The sequence below is a fragment of the Silene latifolia genome, chromosome Y (genome assembly GCF_048544455.1).
Source record: "Silene latifolia isolate original U9 population chromosome Y, ASM4854445v1, whole genome shotgun sequence".
Lineage (NCBI taxonomy): Eukaryota > Viridiplantae > Streptophyta > Magnoliopsida > Caryophyllales > Caryophyllaceae > Silene > Silene latifolia.
The window spans coordinates 429222277-429249508 of NC_133538.1; the positions used below are offsets into that span (position 1 = coordinate 429222277).

At 39.4% G+C, this 27232-nt stretch overlaps 1 non-coding gene across 1 annotated transcript; it reads right to left on the bottom strand.

Moving 5' to 3' along the window:
• Positions 1–16695: 16695 nt before the first annotated feature.
• LOC141636065 (small nucleolar RNA R71) lies at positions 16696–16802 on the bottom strand. Its single transcript, XR_012540703.1, has one exon. It is a non-coding gene; the product is annotated as a small nucleolar RNA R71 (small nucleolar RNA).
• Positions 16803–27232: the final 10430 nt, after the last annotated feature.

Sequence of the window (27232 nt, forward strand, 5' to 3'; positions counted from 1 at the left end):
CCGTGGTAATCCAACATCCTAGCCTTCTTTTATTATTTGGAATCTCTTTTCTATAATTATTTCTTTTTGTTTGCAATTTAGTTGATAAACAACCCAATCAATCCCTAAAAAATGTTACTTAGACAGATTAGATTTAGCAAATAGAACAAATTATCTCCCTATGGATACGATCCCGACTACCTCTACTACATTAGTTTAGGCCAGTTGGTTTATCTTTGATTAGGTGTGAGATTTAGCCTGTCAAATTTTGGCGCCGTTGCCGGGGAGGCAACAATTTTCTGTTTGCATTTTTTAGTTTTACTCGTCTCAGGGAACATTAGTTCCTTGAGAATGTTCTCATTTCTCTCTTTAGTGTTTTTTTATGCCCAGGTCTCACAGGTAGGAGCTTGATGCGTGTCCTAAATATGATGTTTTACACCCCATTTTACACGCATTTCAGAGCTCATTTGTGTAGTTTATGCTACTATTTGCCCCATTTTGTCTACTTTCGTATTTTTATGTAATATTTCATATTTACGCGGAAATGAGTAGATATTGAGCTAAATCCATCCCTGAGTACCTTGCATTGCATTTGACATGAAGTAGAAACTCGAGAAATGAACTTGGTGCGCGTTTTGAAGCCTGAAAGACAACTTTATGAAGAAATAGAAGCGGACTATAAGCTAAAGCAGTCGATCGACTGACCTCTATGGTCGATCGACCAGAGCACGAGTCACAGGAGCTACTGTACACTGCAGCCCAGTCGATCGACCGGTCACCTTGGTCGATCGACCACACCGCTAATTTAGACGAGAATTAAAAGATCGAGAATAAGGAAGCCCAATGTGTATTAGGTTTTGCGAATAATGTTACGTTATATTCCTATATAACGTAACCTGACATTAAGCTTTAGGTATCTAGTTTTTATTCAGTTTTACTTAGGTTTTAGAATATCAAATAATTAGGGTTTGCAATATTGTTTCTTACAATTTACAATTGCATTCGGTTTTTGGATATTTATTTTCTGCAATTCCGTTCGGTATTCTCCTGCTCTTATTCAGTTTCATTGCTTATATTTCGTTAATAGTATAGAATTGCTAGTTAATTTCCCGAAGCCGATTATCGTTTATTGTTATTTGTTATTTAACTATTTTAAGCAGGAATCCAGTAGTTTTAATCATTAATATTGTTGTTGTTTTTATCAATATCATGAGTAGCTAAATTATTCGTGCTAGGATGTAGGGAATCTGTAGATTAGGCGGCATTAGAATTATGTAGACCTGAAATTGCATGCCGGTCGATCGACTGGGTTCCCTGGTCGATCGACTGGCCACGTGAGCTGTGTTTCGTTTTAATTGTTTTAATTGTTACATTTGACGAATCGAATGCATGCGACTAGTTGAATGCTTAGTATATGACCGACCCATTAGATCGAAAGATAGGGAAGTTGTTAGACTACCAATTAAAATGACTAAACTATGCTAAGATCGAAAGATAGGTAAAGTTTAGATTTTTAGTCACTTTTCAGGACGAGAGTCAGTACTAGTGATATTAGGGACCCGTAGCGAGATCGAAAGATGCTACTTGTTAGGAGTGGACCGAGAGGACCTCTTATTTTCTTGACTCACATGATTTGTTTTAGACCTACCTAGCCGCTGCCGCCGAAACTACAGTTAACCGACCATCTTAGTACCCCTTTTTATTATTTGATTTAATCTATTTTTTTATTAGCTCGTTTATTTGCCATTAGTTATAGACCAATTCAACTCAAACCCCCCACACAATTGTTACCTTAAGACTAGAATTAGACAGCTAATTATTACACCTGCCTCTCTGTGGTTCGACCCGACTGCCGCTAGCTATAGTTGTAGTTGGAATTATAAATTTATTTTTGGTGCACACAACGACGGGCATCAAATTTTGGCGCCGTTGCCGGGGAGGCAATTGTTCTAATTTTTAGTTGTTTTATATTAGTCTGTTTCTTAGTTTAAGGGACATTCGTTCCTTAAGCTATTCTCATATTCTTTTTGTAGTTTTCTCTTATGCGCAGGTCACAGGGTGGTGAATTACTACCGTTCAATCCTGAGATTGAGAAGACTTTGCGCGAGTTGAGACGATCATCTAGGATATTCCCGACAGAGGAAGAGCTTAGTACTCTGTCTAGTTACTACGAGAACGAGCTGTTTGAGGAAGATCCACCTTCATCTCCCATTTCCACTTCATCAGCTGAGACCGTCACATCTCCGTTTTTCTAGAAATGGTCAAGAAGCGACTATAGCAAGTCACTCGAGCCGACACCGCTAATCTATATAAGGGGTTCGAATTACCGGGAGCTGATAGAAAATTCGAACCGAAGCCTTCTTATATCAACTTGGTTGAGAGAAACCAATTCGGGGGAGCCGCAAATGAAGATGCAGCCAAGCATATGGAGATATTTATTGATTATTGCTGCTCTATACCCCCGCCGACCGGTGTGACCCAGGACCAGGTAAAGGAGACTATGTTTATATTCTCACTCCGTGATGCTGCAAGGGAGTGGTATAGAGACCTGGATCGAGCTGCTAATGGGATCACCGACTGGAATTCTTTGGCCTTGGCATTCTACAAGAAATATTTCTCTACCTCGAAGACAAAATGCCATGAGAGCTCAGATCATGAGCTTTAAACAGGGTCCTGACGAGAACTTTCATGAGGCGTGGGTCCGTTTCAAGAAGCTGGTGCGAACCATTCCGCATCATGGGTTTGAGAAATGGAGCCTATGCAATCAGTTTTATAATGGGCTCTATGACGATCGAGAGCTATCCCGGATGCGGCAGCTAGTGGCGGTTCCAGGAGAATATGGGGGAAACTAAGGGGTGGAAGATCATTGATGACTTGGCCACCCATAAAGCTGAGTATGGAAATTCCAGGGGAAATCAAAGGAGAGCCGCTGAATCTCCTTCTGTAGCTGCATTAGATGCTCTCACGGTGAGATTTGACAAGTACGAGTTGGGAGGAGCTTCAAAAGGAGGGATTTACCATGTAAATGCTGTTTCAGACGGTCCTTTCGTCTGTAAAAGATGAGGAGCTGAGGGACATGTTTCAGACAATTGTCCTAATCCCTTTGAGTCCTGCGCTGCCTTTCAACATTATAGGCAGACAAACACTTACTATGAGCCGAATGTCCATCCGAATCTAAGGTGGAGCAGCCAAAATGTCTTGAATCCGACTCAACCTCCACAGCAGCAGCAGCAGCAGCAGAATTATGTGCCTCCTCATAAGCAACAACAGTTCTAAAAGCCTCCATATGTCCCTCAGCAGCAACAACAATCCCAAAATTCTGAGTTTACCGAACTGAAGAACTTATTGCTGAAGGAGTCCCAAGCTAGAGAGGCCGAGATGAAGATGTTATTGAGCCAAATTGCCCAATTGGCTAACAAGAATACAACTCGAGCTCCGTGACATTTACCAACTCAAACTGATCAAAAGGAGACCTTAAATGCAATTACCTTGAGGAGTGGGTCTACCCTTGATGGGCCCGCTATGGTTGAGGATGTCGCTGAAAAAGATGAGGCGAAACTGAGTCAAAAGAAAGCTGGAACAAACAGTAACAAGAAAAAGACAATCAGCAGGTGTGTCAGTCGATCGACTGACATACCCAGTCGATCGACAAATCCGCGCAAAGAGACAGCTTTTGGAACTGTAGAACTCAGTCGATCGACTGACCAACATGGTCGATCGACTGACCAAGCTGCTGAAGGTGATTCTTTTCATCCTCCGATGCCCGATAACTTGAGGGACCACTTGTTTTGGGGTACGATTGCCCCGAAAATATTGAGGCAAGACCCGAATGCCGATGGGTCCATTCCGGTTCCGAAATACGAGCCTTTGTCGATTAATGGTTCACATTTGAGACGGTCTGAAGAAGGCTCAAGCTACAACAAGGAGAAGGTTGTGGACTTTCAGCCTAAGTCCAACGATGCCGGCATGAGAGATTTAGAAGAGAGGGCTAAGTTACTTCTTACAGCCCCTTATCCAGAGAGATTAGTGCCGACGAAGGAACAGGTATCGTTTAATAAGTTTGAAACTGTTATTCGTAGCTTAAACGTACAAGTTCCTTTTCTTGAGTTAGTCAATCAAGTGCCTGCTTATATGAAATTCATGAAGCAACTCTTATCTAAAAAGAAGTCACTTGAAACTGTGCACACTGTCGCACTCACTGAGGAGTCATGCTCTTATTTGACCCACACTGCGCCCCATAAGCTAGAAGACCCGGGTAGTTTTTCAGTTCCATGTAGTATTGGCACCTTTTCTATTGAGAAGGCCTTGTATGACGTAGGAGCCAGTATTAGTGTAATGCCCTTGAGTCTTACTAGGAAGCTCAAATTGACTTCGTTTGCAGTTACCAACATGACAGTACAGATGGCTGACCGATCTGCGGTCCAGCTAATAGGAGTTTTAGAGGACATTCCTGTGCAAATAGGAAAGTTTTTCTTCCCTGTTGACTTCGTTGTACTAGATATGCCCGAGGATGCTCACATTCCTATCATATTGGGTAGACCATTTCGCACACTATTTGGTGCGATTATAGATGTTGGTTCAGGGACTTTGACCTTTAAAGTAGGAAAACACTCTATTGTGTTTGCCCAGACTGCTAAGAAGAAAGACCCCATGTGGCCGATAACTTGTAATACGGTTTCTGAAAAGAAATCCTATTTTATACTTCCTGATATGCCTGTCTCTACGCCTATTCCTGTTGTAACCCCTCCACCCCAGATTGGGAGAAAATTGGAGGAAGATTCGTCTATTTCTGACATTGCAGGAACTGGTTTGGGGAAGGAAGAGCCGCATGTTGCTCCAGCTGTGCAGGAGCCAATCGTCTCAAGAGGCGGTTTAGGATGTCTTAGCTATGGAACTGATAAGGAGCTTGAAGATGAGCCAGTCAAAGTGAGGGAGTCTGACTTGGACTTTGATGAGCTAGAGGAGGTCATTGAGTGGGAAGATGTCCGACCTGTTGATCCGTTGAGTCCTGCAGATGTTGGAGTTGAGAAGAGTGCAGCTGAGGAGATGAGCACTGTTGAGGCTACCTCTTGTAGCCAGAAGCCGACCAAGTGGGCCATCCCATGGCCGTTCTTGATCAACTATTAGTTGATCAAATGCTCTCTCAAAAACATTGTTTTTATCGCTTTTTGTTAGACTTTCTATTTTTATTGCTTTTGTGTGCGCGAGACTTCACTCTTTTAAGTTTGCTTAGGATTTTAAACACTTTAGTCGGTTACTTTCGGTTTTGCGCAATTTTGGGCGCATTATTATGTGCTTCTACAGGTATATAGACCGTATTAGCTCAAGTTAGTGAGCTAATTCGAAGAAATCAGAAGGTTGCAAAGACTATTCCAAATCGATCGATCGTCTCGTATGGTCGATCGATCGGCTCGCACAGCCTTCAGGAGCTTCATTCGACATCTTGGTCGATCGACTGGATGAGGTGGTCGATCGACCGTTGCCCGCTGCTGTACCTGTTTTCGACCTTTCCCCTGTTGTGCTTGGTCATTTTGCGGACTTGAGGGAGTCTTCTCTCCCCTTTATTTTCCGCCATATTTCTGTTTTCTTCCGTTTTAATTTTTGCACATAATTACCGCGTCCACCTTGCTTTCTTGGTTTTATGCATGGTATTTGTTGTCTTTTCAGGTACTTATTAGTAGCACTGTGATGCGTGTCTATAATATGATGTTCTACATCTTTATTTCCACGCATTTTATGTCCATTATTAGTAGTTTATTCTACTATTTGCCCCTTTTCGTCGACTTCCGCCTTTTCTGGTAATATTGCGATTATTGGGGATTGAGCAAAAATGAACCGAATCTTGACCCCGGAAGCTAAGCTTATGAAGGACATGAATATTTGACTCGGACTTGAAGTTTAGAATGCATTTCAAGGCCTGAAGATAGCAAAAGCATGGGTGCGTACGAGTTTAACAAGCAAAGAAGCACCTCACGACATTGCAGGCTGCTTCAGATGGCTATATCTCAAGTTCTAGAGCAGATAATCGAGTTATTCCAATTGGAGGTGAAAGCTTATCCTCTTAGCTTTCCAACGCCGCGTAGAACGCATGATTTGACCAAGTAACGAAGAAATGGCAGCTGTTTTAAGACTGATGCGCGCTGCAGGAATCGTCAGAATGCAATTAAATACAACCGTTGGTCGATCGACTGGTCCAAGTGGTCGATCGACCACCCCACGGGTTCCAGTAGCTACTGTTCGCTGCTACTCAGTCGATCGACTGCCATGCTTAGTCGATCGACCAAGATGCTACTTCAGACGAGAATTTAAAGATCGAGATTTATCAAGCCCACAAGTTATTAGGTTTAGGAATAATAGTCACGTACTTTTCCTATATAACGTAGCTTAGGTTTCAGTTTGTAGCATCCAGTTTTCATCATAAAAATTCTAGGGTTCTTTAGTTTATAATTAATTCCTTCAATACAAGTTAGTTTCGCATTCGGTTTTGGATCTTTGTTCTGCAAAATTCCATTCGGTATTCTCTTGTTCTTATTCCAGTTTTATTACTCTTTTTATTCTTAGTTTAGAATTGGTAGATTAGTTTCCCGAAGCCGAATTTATCATTTTATGTTATTTGTTTGTTCAATTATTCCAATCATGAATTCAGTAGTTTTATGCTTTAATCTTATTGTTATTTTCGTCATAGACATGAGTAGCTAAACCCTTCGTGCTAAGATGTAGGGGACCTATAGCGTAGATGGCGTAGAATTAGGCGACCTGAATTAGGGCATTGGTCGATTGATCGCTTCTCTCGGTCGATCGATCAGCTTAGTTGGTCGATCGACCGCCTATAGTGGTCGATCGATCGACGCGTGTATGATTAGCATCGTTTTTAATTTATTAAGTGCAATATTTGACAAATGAGACCGAGAGGGAACCTGTTAGATGCTTAGTATTGACCGACCCATTAAGATCGAGAGACAGGGGAGGGAAATAATTAATGAATTAGAACAACTAAATTGCTAAGATTGAAAGACAAGTAATTTAGGCTTTAAGAATCACTTTTCAGTGCGAGAGCTAGCATTAGTGAGACTTAGGGGCTAGTAGCATAGGCCGAAAGGAGCTACTGGTTAACTTGGACTGAGAGGACTTGTTATTTACCCATCTACACGACTTTATTTCAGACTTACCTAGGATTTTGTGCCATCGCAGCTATAGTGAACCGACCGTCTTAGCATTTCTTCTATCATTGTTTACCTTCTTTATTACATTTATTGCTTATTTAGTTTATGCATTAGACTTAGATTTACTTCAAACCAAAACACCTCCCTTATTTGTTACTTCTAGACCGAAATTTCGAACAACCGAAATTCCCTTCCTCCTCGGATCGACCCCCGATCGCCACTAGCTTCTGTTAGTAGTATTTAGGTTATAAATATTATTTTTGGTACTAAACGACGGTATCAAATTTTGGCGCCGTTGCCGGGGAGGCAGCGCTAGTTTCAGTTGTTTTTGTTTTAGTCTTTTTCTTTTTGTTTAAGGAACTTCCGTTCCTTAAACCCCTTTTACACTCTTCTTGTAGTTTTCTCTTATCCACAGGTCATCTCATGGATAAAAAGGTAGCTCCAACCATGGCGGATCTCGAAGCTATGATGCGAGAGCTTCAGGCCAACATTGCCAAACATAGTGAAGAATACGCAGCAATGTTCAAATCAACTCAATCCCGAATGGCCAACCCTTCTTCTCTTCAACACATGGGGACCGTGCAGGGTATGCACGTCCGTAGTGGGTCAACTCTGAAGGGCTCGCTATGAAAAGGGCTAGCCCGGAATTTAATGAAGATGAATCAGGAAGAGAAGAGGCTGAACTGTCGGAACAGAAGAATATTAATGCTTCTCTTCCTAACAGTCAAAAGCTTTTGGAACCCAGCTCCCATGGTCGTTCGACCCCACCCACTGTTGATATTGTTGATAATCCGACCCGAATTATTGACGGTTCATTTATTTTGAGAGCCATGAAGTTTTTTTCAGGTGATGATAAGGACAAAGTCCTTAATTCAAAAGATGGGTTTGAAAAGCAGGAAGAAAAGGCGTCTGTAAACAGTACCAGGGCCAGTCGATCGACCGACCATCATGGTCGATCGACCAGTCCCCGATCTTCCAAAGATCTTGTTATACTGAAGAACTCGATCGATCGATCGACCAACCTAGTCGATCGACCGAGGAAGTCAAAGTGCACAATTCCGTCCTCCAAGACCCAAGTCTATGGTGGAGATGGTTAAACTCCAAATACAAGAAGAGGTCAACAGAGAGAAGCTTCTTTCAAAAGACTTGAGCTTCTCTTGGCTCAAGTAGCTGCCAAGCAAGATGCCAATACATACGACTCGAAAATTGATGATGTTGTTGACGATGAAGTATTTCTTGAATACTTCAATGCTTTGGTGCACAAGAAAAGTCTGATCGAATGACAAAAGAAGATGCTTCGATCGTGCACAACGAGGAAGACGACTTTAATCGAACGATTCTTGTGGATCGTTGATCGAGTAATGTGCTAGAGGAGAATGCTCGATCGAGTATAGTGACCACAGAGAGCAATGTTACTGCTAACGATATGAAGGACGACAATGTGTATGGTGAGTCCCCTTTGTGGAAGGCCGAGTTGGATGCCTTGGAGGCCGCAATTTATGGGACAGAGCCTATGCAGACGGATCTCTTTTCCTTTAATGATGATGATTCGTCACTTGTGACTCCCAATCCGACGATGATCGGGTAATTGCGGATCAAGCTTGTCCGACTAGCTCCTTCTCTTTAGTCGTTCATTAAGAGTTCTTTTATTCCTCCCGTTAAATTATACACTGCTGTTGATTTAACGCCTCCACCCCAGCTTGGGAGCAAATTGGAGGAATTTTGTTATGTCTCTTCTTGTACAGGCTTCGACGGGTTTGTACACCCGGGAGGAGGATCTGAAGACTCCTTCCCAAATAAGAAGAAGACACGGGAAAGGGCTATTAGAGACCTGGTCAATGGAGTTCCAAGTCGTTGTACTTCCAAAGCTGTGTTATGGAGGCCGGACTTGAAGCTAATTACAGCTGCTGAAGCCACTGCGTTCAGTCAGAAGCCTAGTAGTGGGCCAGTGAATTGTTCTCTTTGATGATCGAAAAGTGGGTCGAGCTGGGACCGTCTAATCTAGCGCTACCGGGAGGCAACCCGGAGTTTAAACATTTTGTTTGATTTAGTTTTGAAACATTTAGTTTTTTTTTTTTTTTTTTTGTTTTGTTTTGTGTGCTTCAATAATTAGCTTGGCTTAGACAGTTACTTTGGGTTTTTGCGCAATTTTGGGCGCGTTTTATGTGCATTTACAGGTTATTAGACCGAGTTAACTCAATTCATTGAGTTCATTCGTGAGCAGGAACTGTTCACGTCAGGTAATATGGTCGATCGACTGATTAGAGTGGTCGATCGACTGATTCGCGCAACACAGAAGCTACTGTTCCAGGCAACTTGGTCGATCGACTGGTTAGAGCGGTCGATCGACCACTGTAGCTGCTATACCTTGTTCTTTTAATTCTTCGCACGTAATTTACCGTTCCAATTTTGTTTTCTCGGATAATGCGCGGTATGTTTTGTTTCTTTTCAGGTACTTATGGTAGCACTGCTGGCTACTGAAACCTCCTAGCTCACGCTGGTTTGGGGAGGTTTCCTTTTGCGCATTAAAATCTTGTAAGTTTCCGAGTCCCAATTTCATGTCTTATTTAGTTATTTATCGCAAAATCCCATTTCCTTTTGCTTCTTTATACATTATTTCGCACAATGGGGACATTGTGTGATTTGCTTTGGGGAAGGGTTTTGCGTCGCATTTGCATTGTTTTTATTGCATTTCAGTTACACGTTTACATTTTTGTCTTGCATTGTTGTTTATTTTCCCCTATATATACGTAAAATCCAAAAATTGAAAAAATTCAAAAAATTCAAAAATATCACGTTTAATTTTGCATATTAGGTTGAGTCAGATTGGAGTATTCATTGCTGTTAATTGTCTATTTGCTTAAGCCTTGCATTGTTTCACATCTTTTAGCAAAAGTTTTTGCAATATCTCGAATTTCGTTTCAAAATTTGTTGAACAATTAGACTTGACTTGAAATTTTGGCAAACTACAAAACTTTCTAAGGAATTAGAGCTTTATAAACTGGTGTCATTCATTGCCAGTTTCATTTAGGATTGTGAGTAGTCACTCCCTACATATCGTGTAACATTAATTTGCACAAGTATGACATTTAATTTCTTTTTGCCTACATACATTCGGGTTAGTGGTTGGTATTGTATGTTTGGAGAATGCTTGCGAAAATCCCTTTTATTCGTTTTACCCATTAGCTTCACATTAGCCAAAAATTGCCAGTTGACCCTTTAGCTACAATCCATAAACTAAGCCTACCCTTTGCTGAGCTAGTTTAGTAGTTTTAGTGGTATTCGTTGTATTGTATCAATTTTGGCTCGATTAGCACTCTATGAAGTTGGTAATGAATGAAGGAGAAAAAAAAAAAAAAAAAAAAAAAAAAAAAAAAGAGGAGAAAAATGAAAAAAAATATAGTGATTGCCGAAAAAAAGAAAAAAAACGGAAAGAAAAAAAAAGAAAACAAAAGAAAAAGAAACGGCAAAGAAAAAAAAAAAAAAGTTTACTCCTATGTTTGCTTTATATTTTATGAGGAGTATTGAGTTTGGATTAGTGAAGTGTTTGCCTAATTCATTAAGGCATTTGAGCTTATTTCATTAAGTTAGAAGTGGATGTATTTATTCGGTTTTTAGGTTGCTAGCTTGGCTATTTCCCTCTCATTCCCATATTTTTTTTTTGCCTCTTCTTACCCATAGCCTCACTTATCCAAATCTTTGCAAGTATTCGGCATGTGATGGACCCTGAATGGTTGGAATGTATGTGCACGGTGGCTAGAATTACTTATCATACTATATTGCATGCATGATCATGTTGGTTGAGTCTAGGTGAGAGACTTTTGTCTCTTTCTCTCTTACATATAAATTGCTCACCTTGTGCTGTATTGTGTGATTGAGCGACCCGTGAGAGTCCGATTTTGAAAGTCTAGCAAGGTCGAAAGTTCAACATCTTTTTGAAATATGTATAAATTCGTTTGCTTGACATTGCGCTATTAGTAGTTGATTCATATGCATTAAATTGGTTTAAGTAGATGATTTTCAGTTTGTCCATGTTTTGCTCCTTTCTATCTAGATTTAGTTTTGCATTTAGTTTGCTTGGGGACAAGCAAAGGTTTGGTTTGGGGAAGTTTGATGCGTGTCTATAATATGATGTTTTACATCTTTATTTCCACGCATTTTATGTCCATTATTAGTAGTTTATTCTACTATTTGCCCCTTTTCGTCGACTTCCGCCTTTTCTGGTAATATTGCAGATTATTGCGGGATTGAGCAGAAAATGAACCGAATCTTGACCCCAGAAGCTAAGCTTAGGAAGGACATGAATATTTGACTCGGACTTGAAGTTTATAATGCATTTCAAGGCCTGAAGATAGCAAAAGCATGGGTGCGTACGAGTTTAACAAGCAAAGAAGCACCTCACGACATTGCAAGCTGCTTCAGATGGCTATATCTCGAGTTCTAAAGCAGATAATCGAGTTATTCCAATTGGAGGTGAAAGCTTATCCTCTTAGCTTTCCAACGCCGCGTAGAACGCATGATTTGACCAAGTAACGAAGAAATGGCAGCTGTTTTAAGACTGATGCGCGCTGCAGGAATCGTCAGAATGCAATTCTGTACAGCGCTGTTGGTCGATCGACTGGTCCAAGTGGTCGATCGACCAGACCACGGGTTCCAGTAGCTACTGTTCACTGCTACTCAGTCGATCGACTGCCATGCTTAGTCGATCGACCAAGATGCTACTTCAGACGAGAATTTAAAGATCGAGATTTATCAAGCCCACAAGTTATTAGGTTTAGGAATAATAGCTGCGTACTTTTCCTATATAACGTAGCTTAGGTTTCAGTTTGTAGCATCCAATTTTCATCATAAAAATTCTAGGGTTCTTTAGTTTATAATTAATTCCTTCAATACAAGTTAGTTTCGCATTCGGTTTTGGATCTTTGTTCTGCAAAATTCCATTCGGTATTCTCTTGTTCTTATTCCAGTTTCATTACTCTTTTTATTCTTAGTTTAGAATTGGTAGATTAGTTTCCGGCCGAATTTATCATTTTATGTTATTTGTTTGTTCAATTATTCCAATCATGAATTCAGTAGTTTTATGCTTTAATCTTATTGTTATTTTCGTCATAGACATGAGTAGCTAAACCCTTCGTGCTAAGATGTAGGGGACCTATAGCGTAGATGGCGTAGAATTAGGCGACCTGAATTAGGGCATTGGTCGATCGACTGTGCTAGTTGGTCGATCGACTGCCTATAGTGGTCGATCGACTGACGCGTGTATGATTAGCATCATTTTTAATTTATTAAGTGCAATATTTGACAGCGAGACCGAGAGGGAACCTGTTAGATGCTTAGTATTGACCGACCCATTAAGATCGAGAGACAGGGGAGGGAAATAATTAATGAATTAGAACAACTAAATTGCTAAGATCGAAAGACAGGTAATTTAGGCTTTAAGAATCACTTTTCAGTGCGAGAGCTAGCATTAGTGAGACTTAGGGGCTAGTAGCATAGGCCGAAAGGAGCTACTGGTTAACTTGGACTGAGAGGACTTGTTATTTACCCATCTACACGACTTTATTTCAGACTTACCTAGGATTTTGTGCCATCGCAGCTATAGTGAACCGACCGTCTTAGCATTTCTTCTATCATTGTTTACCTTCTTTATTACATTTATTGCTTATTTAGTTTATGCATTAGACTTAGATTTACTTCAAACCAAAACACCTCCCTTATTTGTTACTTCTAGACTGAAATTTCGAACAACTGAAATTCCCTTCCTCCCTGCGGATCGACCCTGACTGCCACTAGCTTCTGTTAGTAGTATTTAGGTTATAAATATTATTTTTGGTACTAAACGACGGTATCACACTGCTAGCAACTGAAACCTCCTAGCTCACGCTGGTTTGAAGAGGTTTCTTTTTGCTGCGCTTAAAGTCTTGTGAGTTTCTGAGTTCTTACTTCATGCCTTATGTAGTTAATTTACGCAAATTCCCGTTTTCCTGTTATTTCATTATATGATTTTGCACATTGGGGACATTGTGCGATTTGGTTTGGGGAAGGGTTTTGCGTTGCATTTCATTTGCTTGCGTTCACGTTTACATTTTGTCTTGTATTGTTGTTTATTTTCCTCTATATATACATAAAATTAAAAAAAAATTGAAAAAAAAAATTGGAGAAAAATTCAAAAAATTGCACGTTTATTTTAGCATATAGGTCAAGTCGGAACGGTTGTATTTCAATGATGACATTGCATTTGCATCTGTTTATGCCTAAGCCTTGCTAATTGACATGTTATTAGTAGAATCAAATATGCATACTTTACGAGTTTTCGTTAAATTATTTGCTGGACTTGAGACTTGACTTAGATTTTTGGCAAACTACTTATATTTTCTGAGGTTTAGAACCTATAACTGGTGACATCCATGACCAGTCTATCTAGGATTGTGAGTAGTTCTCCTTATGAGACATGTTACATAAATGTGCATAAATATGAATTTGATCTGCTTAATACCTGTATGCATTCGGTTTGTGGTTAGTTGACACATGTGGTAGAGATTTTCCTTTATTCATTTTGCCCATAAGCACCACACTGCCAAAAACAACCTTTTGTCCCGTTACTACATCCTACATTTAGCCTGCCCTTGTCAAGCTAGTAGTCTAGTTTTGGGATTGTTACTATGTTTTTAGTGGTATATGCTCATTTTGAGATGAAGAAAGGAAGGGAAAAGAAGAAAGAAAAAAATAGAATTGAAAAGAAAAGAAAAAAGAGTTACGTGCTGTACTGTAGAGGACGGTCAATCGACTGACCATCCTGGTCGATCGACTGATGCCCGAGAAGGAAAAGAAAAAATAAATTCGCATAATTCAAAGTCTTTATTATATGGCAATTTTTGCTCTCATGTTGCATTTGTATCTTATGGGTAGTTAGTTGATTGATTACTACGGAGATTGTGAGTTTTGTGCTTGCTAATAGCACCGGTTTCATCGAAGATTTTGAGCAAAAAGTTGGATATTGTCATATGGTTTTGTTAGGGTACTAGCTTGATCACCTGTACCTCCACGTTCCCATAAATGTTTTGCTTCTTGCCCATTACCTCACATATCCCTTATTTACCTCGGCATGTGTCATGGTCATTTGTTTGGTTGGAATTCGTATGTACGGTTGTAGAGATCATTTTCATATTATATTGCAGGCATGTTCTTATAGGTCGTAGTTAGGTGAGAGTCACTACAAAGTAAATTCTTTCCATCTTTTACATATACTCACCTGTATTTATTGAGTGATTTGAGCGATCCGTGAGAGTCCATATTGATAAGTCTCTATCGTTGACGGTTCAGCAGTTTTTGACGACTTCATAACTCGTTTGCATGATTCACATTTCTATTTGATTGTTGGTTGTTGCATTAAATTGGTTTAGGTTAATCGGTTTGTATTTCGCTCTGAGAATGAACTAGTTCCATTAGGGTTTTAGGATCGAGTCTAGTTCTTGCTTGGGGACAAGCAAGGCTTTGGTTTGGGGAAGTTTGATGCGTGTCCTAAATATGATGTTTTACACCCCATTTTACACGCATTTCAGAGCTCATTTGTGTAGTTTATGCTACTATTTGCCCCATTTCGTCTACTTTCGTATTTTTATGTAATATTGCATATTTACGCGGAAATGAGTAGATATTGAGCTAAATACGTCCCTGAGTACCTTGCATTGCATTTGACATGAAGTAGAGACTCGAGAAATGAACTTGGTGCGCGTTTCAAAGTCTGAAAGACAACTTTATGAAGAACTAAAAGCGGACTATCAACTAAAGCAGTCGATCGACTAACCTCTATGGTCGATCGACCAGAGCACGAGTCACAGGAGCTACTGTACACTGCAGCCCAGTCGATCGACCGGTCACCTTGGTCGACGTCCACACCGCTAATTCAGACTTGAATTAAAAGATCGAGAATAAGGAAGCTCAATGTGTATTAGGTTTTGCGAATAATGTTACGTTATATTCCTATATAACGTAACCTGACATTAAGCTTTAGGTATCTAGTTTTTATTCAGTTTTACTTAGGTTTTAGAATATCAAATACTTAGGGTTTTCAATATTGTTTCGTACAATTTACAATTGCATTCGGTTTTTGGATCTTTATTCTCTGTAATTCCGTTCGGTATTCTCCTGCTCTTATTCAGTTTCATTGCTTATATTTCGTTAATAGTATAGAATTGCTAGTTAATTTCCCGAAGCCGATTATCGTTTATTGTTATTTGTTATTTAACTATTTTAAGCATGAATCCAGTAGTTTTATTCATTAATATTGTTGTTGTTTGTATCAATATCATGAGTAGCTAAATTATTCGTGCTAGGATGTAGGGAATCTGTAGATTAGGCGGCATTAGAATTATGTAGACCTGAAATCGCATGCCGGTCGATCGACTGGGTTCCCTGGTCGATCGACTGGCGACGTGAGCTGTGTTTCGTTTTAATTGTTTTAATTATTACATTTGACGAATCGAATGCATGCGACTAGTTGAATGCTTAGTATATGACCGACCCATTAGATCGAAAGATAGCGAAAGTTGTTAGACTACCAATTAAAATGACTAAACTATGCTAAGATCGAAAGATAGGTAAAGTTTAGATTTTTAGTCACTTTTCAGGACGGGAGTCAGTACTAGTGATATTAGGGACCCGTAGCGAGATCGAAAGATGCTACTTGTTAGGAGTGGACCGAGAGGACCTCTTATTTTCCCGACTCACGTGATTTGTTTTAGACCTACCTAGCCGCTGCCGCCGAAACTACAGTGAACCGACCATCTTAGTACCCCTTTTTATTATTTGATTTAATCTATTTCTTTTATTAGCTCGTTTATTTGCCATTAGTTATAGACCAATTCAATGCAAACCCCCCACACAATTGATACCTTCAGACTAGAATTAGACAGCTAATTATTACACCTGCCTCTCTGTGGTTCGACCCGACTGCCGCTAGCTATAGTTGTAGTTGGAATTATAAATTTATTTTTGGTGCACACAACGACGGGCATCAGAGCTCGTACCATTCTACTCTGAACCAGAAAAGACTTTCCAAGCTAGATGAAATTTTTTGAAGGAAGTCTGTCAAGCAAAATACTTGAGTACGCTTGACGCCGAATATGCCAGTTTTATTGCATAAAATTAGTCTTTTGAAGAAGACACTTCAGTTTCTACTACTACTACAATCATGCCTACTTTAGCAAGTCACTCAGAACCCACTCTTGAGTCCATTCCAAAAGGATTCAAACTCCCTATGATAGATAATGGAACATTCGACATTAAACCATCTTACATCAACCTGGTAGAGAGAAATTTGTTTGGAGGGGAAGCTACGTAAGACCCTGCTACACATATGGAGTGTTTCATTACATACTGCTGCTCCATACCCTTGACTGCTGGGGTTACCCAGGACCAAGTAAAACAGGTGGTCTTCCCATTTTCTCCGAGAGACGGTGTTGTAGAGTGGTTGTGTGATTTAGATATGGAAGATCAGGGGGTTACCGACTGGAATACCTACAAGAGATATTTTCCGCCACAAAAGACAAATGTCCTGAGAAATCAAATCACTAGCTTCAAGCAAAGTCCCACTGAGGATTTAAATGAGGCATGGGTTCGTTTTAAGAGACTGGTTTGTTCAGTCCCTCACCATGGGTTTCATAAGTGGTTTCTCTGCAACCAGTTCTACAATGGGCTGTACGATGACCATCGGGCTCTACTCGATTCCTCATCCAACGAGAGATTTCAGGACAACACTAATGATGAAAAATGCCTGGAAGCTAATTGATCATATAGCTACTCATACTGCCAAGTATGGTAATCCCAGAGGTAGGACGAGAGGGGGAGGATCATCCGATGGAGCTGTTGCAGCTCAGTTAGAGGCATTGACTGCCCAGATTGCCGAACTAAAGACATCTCAGTCTTTGGGAAACCAGCAGATAGTTCACACCATTACCCAACAGGAAACCCCTTGTGAGCGATGTGATATTGTAGGACATGGTGCAGTTTAATGTATAAGCACCATAGAACAGGTCAATGCTTTTCAGTCCTTCAAACAAGGTACACCATACTCAAATTTCTATAATGAGAGAACTAAAGAGCATCCTAATTTCTCTTACCAAAGCCATAATGTTCTAAATCCTACTCCACCACCGCCGCAAGGTCATAACTCATCATACATTATCCCTCAATATCGTGGAAATCAACCACAGGGTGGTTATCAGAGGAATAATCAAGGAGGTCAACAAATGCAATCCCCTCAACAACATTAGAATAATGACCTGTCTGACATTAAAGCCATGCTACAGCAACAGATTGCGGCCTCAATGAAGCTAGAGGCCCTCATTTCTCAATTAATGGCACATAATAAGATGTTGGACAATCAAAATGCCCAATTATCTACTTCAAGTAGACAACCCGGTACGTTGCCGTCTCAACCTGAGAAGCCGCATGACACGGCTAGTGCAATTCATCTTCGAAGCGGTCTTACTTATGATGGACTAGAGATGCCCCAGGACACTGAAAAGGTCATAATTGAGGAGTTTGAAGTGGTTGCAAAAGAAGTCCATGCTGACAAAACTGCTGTAACGCGTGGAAAAAGTCGATCGACAGGAACTTTTAGTGATCGACTAAATCAGCAACTGTGGATATTGAATAAATCGGGATTAGTCGATTGACTGGGCCAGATAGTCGATCGACAGGTGATATTGGTCGATCAAATGATATAAATGGTCGATCGACTATTTTGCTAGACGGAGTTGCTGATCCGTCACCTATTGCTATTGGAACGTCTTTCACTGCTGATATGGTGTCTAATTCTGATAAAGGGAAGCGTAAAGCTGCTGACCCGCCAGTTGTTATCAAGGTTCCTTTTCCGGGGCGCCTAAAGAACACAAAGTTCGAGCAACAATTCGGTAAATTCTTGGAGGTCGTCAAAAATCTTCAGGTAATTGTACCTTTTACCGAGCTAATTACCCAGGTACCCTCTTATGCTAAATTTATGAAAGATATTCTGACTCGTAAGAGGAGCTTTAATGGAGTGGAGATCATTGCTTTTACAGAAGAGTGTAGTGCACTCCTACAAAGTAAGTCTCCACCCAAATTGAAGGATCCGGGTAGTTTTTCCATTCCATGTACCATCGGCACTCATGTAATAGATAAAGCTTTATGGGATTTGGGTGCCAGTGTCAGTGTCATGCCCTATTCAGTTTGCGAGAAAATGAATATGGGGAATCTTAAAGTTACCAACGTGACCCTACAGATGGCTGACCGTACAGTTAAGTGACCTCTAGGTGTATTAGAGGATGTCCCTATTAAGATAGGTAAATTCTTTATACCCGTTGATTTCATCGTTTTAGATATGGCTAAAGATACTCAGATTTCTATAATCTTGGATAGGCCATTTTTGCATACAGCAGGGGCTATTACTGATGTCAAACAGGGACGTTTGACTCTCGAGGTAGGGGGTGATAAGGTGACTTTTAATTTGGCTAGCACGCTGGCTAAGCCTATGATAGAGGATACAAGTTATGCTATAGAGATTGTAGATAAATCTATGTTTGACTATTAGATGGGATCCTGTAGATACCCAATATCTATCGAGTCTCTAACAAACACCCGATGATTATCGGACTACAACATGATTAGGAATCGCAGCGTATAATCGACAGTTTTGTATAACTATACGTCGGAAAACTCAAAACGATTTCGAAAACAAAACATTTCAAAACTTTTCAAAAGTATCTGAAGTATTTAATGCACAACGACGGGGTCGCAATGACACTAACTAGAGTCAAAACCGACACCGGACCAAAAACCGACTCAAAAATTCAAATCCCGACTCCAACAACGAGTCAAACACAGAAAACAAACTTCTCAAAGCTTCCATGTTAAGTATTCCCGGAATACTTGAATGGTCAAGTAAAAATCATGTCATCCAAAACATAGGATAGAACAAATCATGATTTCAATTGCGTGATAGTGACAAGACAGCTCGAAGACCCGCGAAATGGCTCGCGCCTCTTCGAGTAGCCCATGCGGCCACGTCGCTCAAAACGCACACAACCACCCATTTTCCTATAAATACCCCTCAAATGCCACCATTTGAAAGGACGCGAGTTTCCGCCCCCTCATCTCTCCCTTAAAAGTCCCGACTCAACTTCTTAAGTCACAAACCGACACGTATTTTTGACCTACCGATCGAAAATACAAGCCTTACACATTGTTTGGTACCGTCATCGTGCATTAAATCACTAGACCGACCAAATCGACCAACTACACCATCACTAAACTTAAACAAAACACTCTTTTACATTGCTAAAACAGTTTTTAACCGAGTTTTCCGACCTAACAAGTTGATACACTTTCATCGTTTTCTCATCTCAAGCCTAGCATGTAAGTATGAGGGTGTAAAAATCCTCTTCTTTCATGTTTTTCATCTGTTTTATGACTATAACATGCTAAAACATGCATAACATGGTTCAAATATAGGTTAGATGAGCCAAAACTGAATTTTGGCCGGAGACAGGGGCTGCTTGCATAGCAGAGAGGCTCACACCTCAATGCCCTCTCAGGCCTTAATCCAGCCGTGTTTGCTCTCATCTTTCCTTTTTATTTCATTTCTCATTTGCAATCGGTTTTTACCATTTCAAATATTTCAAGTCATTTTCATGATAAACTTTTAACCATAAAACATTTTCACCCTTGGTTCCTCATACCATGACGGTTTAATCCGTGTTTCGGTAATAATATTTGGTTAATCAGTATTTAAAAGGTATTTTAAAACCTTTTATTTCATTTCTTTACATTTCAAAACAAACATATTAGTCACTAATATAAAGTCATCCTTGGTTCCATATACCATGTCGGTTTTAACTCAATTACGATGATAAACATTGACTAATTACAAACAAATGAACTTAAAACAATTAGTTCATAATCATTTTTCAGAACTATTCATGTCAAGCTTGCAAAACCGAACCCGACATCGAATATTGTCAATATAATGACGATTATTCAAGTCTCGTTCCTCATATTAACGCAAAAGCGGTCTAAAAGACCTTTTCAAACCAAGACGGGATCAAACACCCTCTTTTCAAACCATTTCATTAATAGTTAGAAGACGTCTCTTGGACAGTCTGCTGACTCGCGCCTAAACAGGCTAACCATTTTCAAGTTTTTAAACCAGGACAGGCCTGCTTGCATCGCCTGACGGCTCGCGCCTCAATAGGCTGCCTGATGCAGACCCTGTTTCCTTTCCAGCACTTGTCTAGGACGATCCCGACTTCGGTTAACCCGAATACAAGACGGATCAGATGACAAATCTGTCCCTTTTACATTGTATGTGCAAAACGCCTTTCTAAGACAAATGAATCATGTTATGCACCATAAACCTAACTCGGTAAATGGATGTTTAGTTTTCGTCTTGCATGAAAATCAACAATAAATCCAACTTGACATCAATTACTTCATATTTGGATAAACAACCGACATAGAAAGCTCACATGTTAGGTTCAAACTTGTGGATGCAGATTCATGCATTTACCCATTTTATCAACTTTTGCATTTAACCAACCAAGATCGATCAGTAGAGGCCGCTACCGCGGGCGGGATTGGGTGTCCGATTAAAGGGCTTCCCAATACGTACCTTCACCTCTTACTCATGAACTTTAGATAGTGGACGACCTTATCCAGGGCTTACGAGAGTCATTCTAGAGATATGATGCTAAAGAGGGACGACTCCTTATCTTTAGTACCTATGTCAAACACCGCTTTTTGCCTTGGTTGACCTAGGTATAAAGTGGATTCCAATGGGTTCCAAGCATCCCACAAATGCTTGGTGGTGACTCCGAACATCTCTTGCATCGTTTCGAGACCTTTGCCGAGACAAAACCGACCGATCTAAAACGATCCGGTCGAAAGCATTTTTTTATACCACCGAGCATGGCTTTCAAAAGACCGCTATGCGTCCACAGATTAGCTTGGCGTGTAGGTGGCATGTCCACATATCCCTTCTAGGGGACCCGTGTTGAACCATATAGTTTATATGTTTATGTTTTGATGATGTCAAGGTGTTTTACATTTTATATACTTGTTGCGTGTAATCGTTTGTTAAGTATTTTAGAACTAACCTATTATGAGAAACAAAGAAGAATGTGACAGTTGCGTAAGAAGTTCAAGTGCCTTCGTTCAAGATCAAACGATTCAAGATTCATTCAAGAACTATGTGAAGACGAAGTTCGTCTAAAGTTTAATCAAGCTTGGATGATGACGTAGCCTATACTCGAAGATCTCCTTGAAGATTAGAATAGTATAGGTGTTTATCTCGTAATGGTAGTCAAGAATGAGTTTCTTGATTAGTAAAGTTATAGCTTTGCAGCTATAACATTACTAGTAAAAGAGCTCAATGTTATAGCTCTTCTACTATAACATTGAAAGGCTGAGTTTTTATACACGACTTATAATTGTTTCGAAAATTGTTTTTTAATTGTTTAAAGTTTGTTTTAAATGTTTTAATAAAAGTATTTATATTATAAAGCCCGGTTTAGTGAGGAGTCCGGTTTTATAGTAAACGTTAATTGGTAGTCTTGATGGATCAACTTATGAGTTGGACCTTGCTACTAATTAGGGTTTCTGTATAGCACATGAGCCGTGACATCTCGTGTTACCTAGGGTATATTAGGTAAAGATTTTATTCTATAATAATATCTTTACATATCTTATATATCTTACTTAATATATTTGTTTATGGTAAAAGATATTCTTGTTTTAGGAAATCTTATCATAATCTTAGAATTTATAGTAAAGATAATATTTGGAAAGATTATATTCTATCTTTTAGAATATTCTTTTTTATCTTTGAAGGCTTTTAGGAAAGAGATAATAAGAAGATATAATTTGTTTTTATATCTTAATATTTTGGCTATTAGGGTTTGACAAAACCGTGTAGCCTACTCTTCCTTCTCCTATAAATACTTTGCTATTTACAACATCTAAAATAGAGATCTTAAGCATAAAAATTGTTTTCATCTTTACAAAGCAAAACCGTGTGTTTTAAACAGAAAAACCGTTTTGTTATTTTGAAAGGTCGTGTGTCTTAAAACTAGCATACTCGTTCTTCATTTATCGTTATAAGATAATAGTGCTTAGTTGAATTCTTAACTTGTTCATTAACGTGAACCTTTGTTAGAATCATTAGTGCTTTCTTATTAGCGTAAGTTAGTCACTCGAGTATTTAACGGTACTCATTGAGTTACAGCTAGAGTTAGTTGTACGAGTTGGGTTAGTAAATTTGTAATCCGTAGAAAGGTACTAAATTTATTAATCGAGAATAGTGGACGTAGGTTTCGACTTGTGAAACTGAACCACTTCAAAAACCCTGTGTCTCTTCGTTCTTTTGTTTGTTTCGTTTATTACATTAGTTGATTAGTTAAAGTTTAATCAATAAACATTAAATAATCAATTACATTAGAATAATCGAAAACGCTTTCAAAAAGTTTTAAATCCTTAATTCACCCCCCCCCCTCTTGAGTATTTTGGATCAATAGACTCTTCAATTGGTATCAGAGCCTCGTGCTCTTGATTGCCTAACCGCAAAGAGGCTGATCTATCTTGTTTTTCATTTATCTTATCGTTTTATATTCCGCTGCCTATCACGTGATAAATGGATTCCAAATATCTCAAGTGTCTCGTCTTTGATGGGAAGAATTACGGATTGTGGAAAAACATGATGACTCACTATGTGAAAGGACACGATTGGGAGTGCTGGAGGATTATTCAAAACGGACCGCACAAAATTCTTGTGGCATCTGAGGAAGGCACTACCTATGAAAAGAAAGAAGAGGACTATGTCGAGGCCGACTAAAAGAAGGCCGAAAAGAACTCCAAAGCGATAAGTCTTCTGCAAAACGGAATGACTTCTACTGAGTTTGATCTGTTCTCTTCATGTTCCACGACCAAGGAGATATGGGATGGGCTTGAATTAGCTTACGAGGGTACTTCCATTGTTAAGAAGCACCGAATAGATTTGCTTATGCAAAAATATGAGCTGTTCATTATGGAGCCTAATGAGTCCTTAGATAGTATGTCCGCAAGGTTTTCAAGTATAATAAATGAATTAAAAAACCTAGGTAGGAAATTCTGTACCGAGGATATTGCTAGAAAGGTTCTTAGGAGCCTTACTAAGAAGTGGCGTGCTAAGGTCACTGCAATGGAGGAATCACGAGATCTTGAAACCCTATCCTATCAAGAACTCATTGGTGCTCTCATGGCCCATGAAATTACTTTTAACAAAGATGACGCTGAACCAAGTCGCAATAAGAGTATGGCCTTAAAGAGCGAAGAAGTTGACTCTGAACTAGAGGATGAAACTGTCTTTGTTTGCACGACGCTTTAAAAACAAGATATTTCGAAATAAACAAACAAAATCATCCTATAACAACAAGCCATTCAACAAAAAGGTTAATGACTCGAAGACGTCCTTCGCAAATAGAGGTTGCTTCAAGTGTGGAGAATCTGGTCATATGATCAAGGATTGTCCAACATGGGAGAAGATAAAGGACAAGACGAAGCGTGAAAAGACAAAGAGAGAATTCAAGCAAGTTATGATGGCTTCGTGTTAGGGAGACCTTGAATCAGAAGATGACGAGGAATCTGAAGACGACGAAGTAGCAAACCTGTGTGTCAGCAGTGTTAGTCTTGACCTAATCTCCGACAGTGACGATGAAAGCACAACTTCTCATTCAAACTATTGCTTTCTCGGAGAATCAGACGAAGACGACGATGAAGAGGTAAGTTATCTTGAGCTTAAAAAACGTGTTAGGAAATTGTCTAAAGGTGCTTTAATTGAATTCTTTGAACAATCTCTTGATAAGTGTCACGAACAGGATTTGGAATTGAAAGATCTAAAGGAACAGATTCTCGAAATCGGGGAAGAGAATCATACTCTCAAGACTAAAGCTAAGAAGTTGAAATCTAAAGTTATTGCTGAGAAAGCTACAACATTAGATTCTACTATGGCTGAAAAGAAGGAATTAGAGTCCAAAGTTATAGCTAATGAAGCTATAACTTCCGACCTAAAGCTTAACATTAAGCACCTTCAAGCCAAAGTCATAGCTAATGAAGCTATAACTTTAGAACTTAGAAAAGTCAAAGAACTTTTGGAAACTAAGGTCAAATCTAATGAAGAAGTTATCTTAGATCAAAAGAAAGAGATAGATTCTCTTTCAAAGCAATTGAAAGAATCTAAGACCGATATGATCAATGTTAAGAAACACCACACCGATGTTGTGTTCATTCTTAATAAACGATTCCAAGAATTTCGTGATAACTTTAAAAAGGACAATGATGTAAATCACACGAAATGTCAAGAGGAAGTTAAAACCCTAAAAGACCTTCTTCTACACGCTAGAAAGGCCAATGACAAGTGGGAAGGTAGCACAAAAGTCCTAAACTTCCTAACCGAACAATCTGATAATAATATGAAGATGGGGTTAGGACATGAGTGCTACAGCCGTAGAGATTACTCTAAATGCAAATCAACACCTTCGGATTTCGATTTTAGAAAAAGGAAGTATGCTGATCTTCCTGAATACTTGATTTGCAATTACTGTGGTCATACGGGACATATCCAAACCAATTGTGTAAAAAAGGCTCATGATTTACGAAAAAATGCCGAACATGCGAAAACTGTTGACACAGTTGTCGAGGATAAGGAAACTCCCACTAACGAACCTAACAAAGAAAGGAACAATAAATTTCGTTGGTTCTATGACATGGCCTTTGACTACTCTAAGAAACCTAGCACTTCACAAAACCCTTGTCGACCTCAACCTAGTAAACCTATTCACAAGGGAAGTAGTCAAGAGAGACCTAGAGAAATTCCTAGACCTAGAGAAAACCCTAACCCTAGAACTCCTCCTAAGCGAAACAAACCTAAGGTTAGAAAAACGGTCATTAAACATGTTTGGATTCGAAAGGATTTAGTATATAGAGTAACTAATCATAAAGGACCCAACTTAGCTTGGGTACCTAAAAACTGTATCTAATCTTTTCTGCAGGAAGAAGTGAAAGAAAACAATCAGTGGTATCTTGATAGTGGATGCTCAAGACACATGACCGGAGACAAGAATCTGTTTCTTTCACTCAAGCCCTTTAATGGAGGAAAAGTGACGTTCGGGGACAATAAAAAGGGAAAAGTAATCGAAGTTGGCAAAATCGGAATTTCTAAGTCTCACGCAATCAGTGATGTTTATCTCGTGGATGGTCTAAAACATAACTTGCTAAGCATATCTCAACTATGCGACAAAGGTAACAAAGTAGTGTTTCATACTGATAGTTGTCGCATTATTATCGAAGGAACTAGAAATGTTATTCTAGAAGGCCAAAGGAAAAGAAATATTTATATGGTAGATTTAAATGCTGTGCCTACTAACTCTTTTTCATGCATGAATGTTACTCTTGATGATCCTTGTTTATGGCATAAACGGTTTGGTCACATTAGCTCACTAACCTTGAATAAACTCAAGAAGTGGGACTTGGTTGAAGGGTTACCTAAGATCAACTTCGACCAAGAAAAGAAGTGTGACACGTGTGCAAGGTGCAAACAAGTAAGATCATCGTTTAAACCAAAAAGAGTAGTAAGCACAAATCAAGCCTTGGAGTTGGTACACATGGATTTATGTGGACCTATGAAGGTAAGGAGTAGAGGAGGATCCAGGTACGTCTTTGTTCTTGTAGACGACTACTCAAGGTATGTATGGCCTATCTTTCTTCATTCAAAAGACGAAACTTTTGATGAATTTGATTGTCTTATGAAACTTGTTCAAAAAAAATATAAGACTAATCTTGTATCTATTCGTACGAATCATGGCACCGAATTTGACAACCAAACTTTTATAGAATATTGTAGAGTTAATGGTGTAGGCATAACTTTTCTGCACCAAGAACTCCTCAACAAAACGGTGTCGTTAAACGTATGAATAGAACTTTAGAAGATATGGCACGCACAATGCTTATGTGTAGTGGTTTACCTCGTAATTTTTAGGCTGAAGCCATAAGTACTTCTTGCTACATCTATAATCGTGCTATGATCCGACCTATTCTCAAGAAAACCCCCTACGAACTTCTTAGAGGTCGAAAACCTAATATCTCCCATATTCGTTGCTTTGGGAGCAAGTGCTTTGTACATAATAACGGTAAAAACCGTTTAAGCAAATTCGACCCTAGAAGTGATGAGGCGATCTTCATAGGATACTCAGTTCATAGCAAGGCTTACAAAGTCTTCAATAAAAGAACTCTTTGTATTGAAGAAAGTGTCCACGTTATTTTTGATGAAGATAACGTGTTTGATAAGCCTTTACAGGATGAGGAAGAAGACTTGGATGAACCCGACTTTCGTCTTTCAAGAGATGACCCCCCGGAATTGGAATTAGAACGAAATTGAGGGAATTAGTGATGAACTTATTTGTTCCTCAAAAGATAAAAAGGAGAAAGGCAAAGTTATAGTTGATGATACTATAACATTGACTCAAGACAAGAACGCCCAAACCAATGTTATAGATGATGTTACTGTAACATTGAATCCAAATCAAGGTATAGAGTCCGAGGTTATAATCGGCTCAAATACAACACCTGGATTGGATTCAGGGGGAACTTCCTCTAATTCCGAACCAAATGAAGTCGGAACAAGCTCAAATAACGATGAAGAACCAAGCACTTCAACGAAGTGGAAATACAAGAACTCACACCCCATGGACAATATTCTTGGAAATATTAAGAAGGGTGTTCAAACAAGACGTTTCTTGAACAATTTCTGCTCTTTCTACTCTTTTTTGTCCATGATCGAACCAAAGAACATCAATGAAGCTCTTGCTGAATCAGATTTGGATTATAGCTATGCAAGAAGAGCTACAAAAGTTCGAAAGAAACAAGGTTTGGCATTTAGTTCCTAGACCAAAAGATCGTACAGTCATTGGAACTCGGTGGGTCTTCAGGAACAAATTAGATGATGTCGGAGTCAATGTCAGAAACAAAGCAAGATTGGTGGTCCAAGGGTATAATCAACAAGAAGGTATAGATTATGACGAGAC